At 36.4% G+C, this 5705-nt stretch overlaps 1 non-coding gene across 1 annotated transcript; it reads left to right on the top strand.

The window, feature by feature from the left end:
• Nucleotides 1-1644: 1644 nt before the first annotated feature.
• LOC111725341 lies at nucleotides 1645-1748 on the top strand. Its single transcript, XR_002773420.1, has one exon. It is a non-coding gene; the product is annotated as a U6 spliceosomal RNA (small nuclear RNA).
• Nucleotides 1749-5705: the final 3957 nt, after the last annotated feature.

The raw sequence follows: 5705 nt of genomic DNA on the forward strand, positions 1-5705 counted from the left end.
CACCGAACTTCAGCAGGGATCTTACCTCTTAAAAATAACAGCCTTTGGGGTACTAAGTAGGAAAGCCTACGAAACAAAGATTAGAAAAAAAAAAGCAGAAACCTCATCAATGGCTTCCAAATATTTCAGGGTTGCCTGAATTATGTAGTGTATTATAATAAAGTTTCATTCAGACAAATACTGGAAACAAGTGTATTTCTTAGTGCATAAAAGTGTTAGAATCAGAGCAAGCATGCAGGCATATGTGTATACAGGTGTGAGAGATAAAATTGAGTTCTCTAGGGTACCTTCTGGCACAGAAGTTTAAGAAATGATGCAAGTTTGAGATGATGAGTAAATTCCAATCACCCTGATCTAATCACTATGCATTATATGTATTGAAACAATACAAGGTACCCTATAGGCACGTACAATTATAAGTCAATTCAAAAATGGTTTTATAAATTAATAAAAGATGTTCTAATTCAAAGACAATATTTCAGAAGTCACCAAATTACAAGCATAAGTATAAAGAAATTGCCCCAAAAGACACTGACAAATCTTCTCTCATACACCCAAACTCATAAATCTGTTACCATGGGCTGGCGGTAGGGGTGGGCAGGAGGTATTAGTTAAGGTGCACAAAGTTTTAGGTATACATAATGAGTAAGTCTTAGAGACCTAGTGTATAGCATAGTGCCTGTAGCTAACAATACTGTATTGTATACTTAAAAGTTTGCTAAGAAGATTGATCATATGTTAAATGTTCTTGTCACAAATAATTATTATAATAAGAAGAAGGTAGGAGGAAGCTTTTGGGGATGACGGATGGATTTATGGCACAATAGTGATGATAGTTTCACTCATCAAATTTTGTACATTAAATCTGTACAGGTTTTTGTATTTCAGCCAATAAAGTGCCTCTAAAAACAAAACAACACATACAAACACACAAACACTTAGAAGTAATTGTGAGAGCACAACTCCAAACCTTGATGAGGTACGTGTCATTGTTTGGCTGGTGCAAGAAAATAGAATATTTTAATAAAAGTGGGATAAGTTTGGGAAGAGTGCATAAGGCCATAAATTTTAAAAATTTGGGCAAGTGTGGCCAGCTCTCTCTTTAAAAGAGACGCAATAGAGGTTAAGAGCAAGGGCTTTGGAATCAGGCCAACCTCTCTCACCTACCACTTATTAGATTATGAGACCTTGAGCAATCAAGGTCTCTGTTTTATTTTCTTTTAAATGATAATAAGAGAATTACCTTGAGTTCTTGTTGGATTAAGCTGGGAAATGTACATAAATGATATAGTATAGTGTCTGGCACGCAGTGAGAACTCCATCTGAGTTTGAATTAGTTTTCAGTTGCTTCATTTTCAAACAGAAAGGTTTAAAAATAAGTAGCAGTGCTCGTTTGGGATCAGATAATCTCCTTCCTATATTTGGTATGTGGGTGATAGTCCCTCTCCGTGCCTCAATGTTTTGCTTTGGAGCCTTATAGAAGTGATCTAAGCTTTTATTTTGATAATAATGATTAAGTGGTTCTTACTTGTCTTTATTCTTATTTTAATAATAATAATCAAATTGTTCTTACTTGTCTTTCAGGGTCAGAGTCTATTTTTCTTCCTTTTTATGTAAATAAATATTTTCTTAAGAGGCCCATTAGTGCTCACTTCAGCAGCACATGTACTAAAATGGAGATGAAGCAGGGATTAGGATGGCTCCTACATAAGGATGACACACAAATTTGGGAAGCTTTCCATACTTCCCTGAAAAAGTATGGATATGGATGGTGGTGACAGTTGTACCACATGGTGCATGCCTTTAATACCACTGGATGTGTACTTAAAAATCGGTAAGATGGCACATCTTGGTATATGTATTTTACTATAATAAAAAATTGGAAAAATGTTGAAAATTCTTTCATAAAGAGGATGTTGGGCTCTTAAAATACTGGTCTTTTGTCAACAGTTTTATGTATTTAAATTAAAATATTTAATATATATTTTATTTAAATAAAATATAATTATAGAAGGGCTAAAATTCTATTCCATAGTTACTCGCAAAGCCAGAGGCTAACAGCACATTAAAATTCTTAATATTACAATCTAAAGAGACTGAATAGAGAAAGGTGTTTTTGTCTATTTATTTACACTATTACATAATAACTCATAAGAATAACTATTTGTAGACTCACTTGTAAGTGAATTTCCCTCTATTTGTTTTGTACTTAGAGAGATACATGCTGAACAAGAGATCATAATAGGATAATTGTGTTTCAGGTTGATGCTCAAAGAGCAATTTAAAGCATTTTAAATGTTCTTATGTTCCTTATTTTTTTTCACATAATTATATATAAATCATTTCTAAATACTAAAATTACTAGTTTAAACAACTTGCAAGTGAGCATAAAACATTAAAACAAATTTCCACCAAGTCAGAGTTCACACATGCTATTGCAGTTTTCTTTCTTCCATGATTTCTCCTTTCATCAAGCCACAAGTAGGGCATGGTGGGATGCTTCTGAAAAAAAAAATAGTAAAATTGTTTTCTATTTTTTACTTCCAATGTGAAGATAACAGTCACACATTTTCAATATCAAATTGACTTTAGGCTGCATCGATATTCTTAATCTGCACCTTCCTTCCTGTTACAATGGATGAATTTCCCATTCATACTCCCTGCCCCATTGCTCTGCTTCCCATTATAGCTAAAACTAGTTGAAATAGCTATCTGAGCTTCCTCACCTCCACCTTCTGCTCAGTACACCTTAGCCAGTTTGTTAGCACCGCCATCTTGCCCTGGCCAGTGGCCAGTTCTCAGGCCTCAGTTGAACCCACTAGCAGCCTTCAACAGTTTCCATTCCCTCATTCTTTTGATTTTGTTTTAACACTCAATCCTCCTAATTTTACTCCTTCTTAACCAGACTTTCTTTCTCTGTCTCCTTAGCTGGCTCCTCTTCTTTCTAACCTTAAAATGCTATAGTGCCCCAAGACTAAGTCCAGGGTTCCGTTTTCTTCTGTATGAACACATTGTTGTAGGAGGCCTCCTCTAGTCTCGTCATGTAAATACTGTCTATCTGCCACGGACCACCAAACACAGACCTGCAGCCCTGACCTCTCCTCTGAACCTCAGGCTCATGTATCCATTGACACACACGTCCTCTTCACTGGGTGTCTACGGGCATCTGCCCAAAGCCAGAGCCTTGATCACTCTCCAGATCCTGCTGCTTCCATTCTTTATTTGATTTAGTTGTAAGGTCCCCAAATTCAGAAGCTATCCTTTTTTTTTTTTTTTTTTTGAGACAGAGCTATCCCCAGCTATCCCCCTGGGTAGAGTGCTGTGGCGTTACAGCTCACAACAACCTCCGACTCCTGGGCTCAAGCGAGTCCCTTGCCTTAGCCCCACAAGTAGCTGAGACCACAGATGCCCGCCACAATGCCTGGCTATTTGTTGGTTGCAGCCATCATTGTTGTTTTTTTTTGGTGGGCCCGGGCTGGATTCGAACCCGCCACCTTAGGTGTATGTGGCTGGCGCCTTAGCTACTTGAGCCACTGGTGCTGAGCCACCCAGAAGCTATCCTTGAAGCTCACCTACAGTAAGTCTATCAGTAAATCTATCAGCAAATGAGAACAGAAGAGAGAAAGGGGAAACAGAGACAGGAGTTTTGATCTAAACATGCGCAACAGAAATTTTCAGGGAAACTCAAACTACTTGTTTCAGTGGATAAGGAGGACAATTTGGGAGGATAACTCCCCCAGTACCTCTCACTTTGTTTAATTCAGCGATAGTCTGTTAAACATATGCAAATTCAGCCCAGTTAAATCACAGTAAAATTCAGGCCAGTCCAATCAATTAGCTTTCAATATTCTACAAAAAGTAATTTGGCCAAGACACAAAGAGGTTTTGTGAGTCCCTGAAGCACTGACCTTTTTCCTTTCACTTGAACTGTTCTAAGGAGTATGAAGGGAAAAAAATTAAATCAGTCACTAGATTCAGTTATCGATAACTAGAAGTTACTTCTGAGAAAATAAAACTGAGAATACAATTCTGTTAATATAACTTTATGGCAACTGAGAGAAAATAAGAAGAGAATGAAGCTAATATATACCGGATACTTATTACGCATCAGATAACCAGGCTATCTTATGGTACATGCTGCTTTATGTTTATCTGGTCCCATACCTGGCCTGCTGACAGGCCTCTGTGCTGTACCTCTGAGGTTGGCCCAGGCCAAATCTCAAGTTTTCACTTTGTCTACAAGTGTACTACTCTGCCTTTGTTCTTTCAAGATATTTTAAAATACCTAGGAATAAGTTAACAAGTGAGTAAAATATGTTCTGTTTTACTTTAAAAGTAGCAATGATAATTTTCGATGGACAGGAAACCATTTTTTACTATTATGAGCTTTTTCTTTTCTCAGGCAAGCAGTGTCATTCTAGCTCAGTGCCTGCAGCATCAATCAGATCAACTGTTTAAATGCATTTGAGTAATTTAATTGCTTTAAGTTTGCTCTCAGCATCTTTTTTGTTTGTTTTTGTTCTCACACCAAGGATCCAGAAAATTGAGGATCTATACATTCTTAAGAAATGCACATTTACACAAACTGCTGGGTTCTGACAGCACCCCAAACTATCCTTATTCTCCCATTTAAAATTTGGGCAAGGGAGAGATCTAAAGAAAACTCATTCCTTAGTCTCATAGAAAACAGAGAGCTTTCAGAGTTAGTATGATTATTAAAATTGTTTATTACCGATAGAAGTGCACTTTGCAAGAAGCTTTAGGTGGTTATGAATTGATAAGAGCAAGAGATTTAATATAGCTGTTATGGTGCTTAAGAACAGATACAAAATTTTTGGTTTAATAAAGAAATACAGTACATTTGCATTAAAAATGTTATTATACTGAATTGTTAAGTAAATATATGTGAAATTCCCATAGTTAGATACCTGTTTTTATCTTTTTAGATGTTCTGCTTTATTTCTTATTTCTTGCTTCTTTGCTATAGTGTCTGATTAGTGCTTAAGTCTCACTAGACTTAGAACTTCGGCTGATGCTAGGCCGCCTCTCTGCATAAAGAATAAGAGTAAGTAACAGGAAGGGAACAAATAAGCTTCATTTGTCTGTGTTCATTGCTCTTCATTAATCCCCTGGGTCACACTCTTAAGTCTCCACAGTTAACTGTGCTGTTTTTCTGGATGTGTGAAAACAAGCATTAATCAAAACTATGCCAAATCATGTCTGGAAATAGGCATTCATATCTGGGTGAAGATAACTAGACAATGGGTGCTATTTAGGTTTAATACCAATGAAAGAAAAACAAGCAAATTTATTCAAGAGCATCAGCAGCAATTCCAGGGAAAATGTTTACTGCTCTAGGCATCAGCAACGTTGAAAACTAATGGTGCCTTGAGTCCAGGGACCATATCAACTAAGAGGCATTAAAATTTCAAGCAGTCAGCCCTAGACATGCTTGGAAGAACTCAGGACCTTTCCTCAACAGAATAAAATGTGGACAGTATAAATGACTTTTAAAAATCAACTTAAATGCTCTGGTCTGTTTAATAAGTACTAACAAATAATCTTGTAAGTATATATCAGAATTGTTATTTCTTCTGCATTTTTATTCAATTTAATCAGAAAGACAAGAACTGATAAAGAACTAATCAATAGGGCAATGACTCTCCTTTGAAATACACGAATAAGATTTACTTAACTTATTTGTC

The sequence above is a fragment of the Otolemur garnettii genome, unplaced genomic scaffold, assembly GCF_000181295.1.
Source record: "Otolemur garnettii isolate 467f Iridium unplaced genomic scaffold, OtoGar3 scaffold00037, whole genome shotgun sequence".
NCBI lineage: Eukaryota > Metazoa > Chordata > Mammalia > Primates > Galagidae > Otolemur > Otolemur garnettii.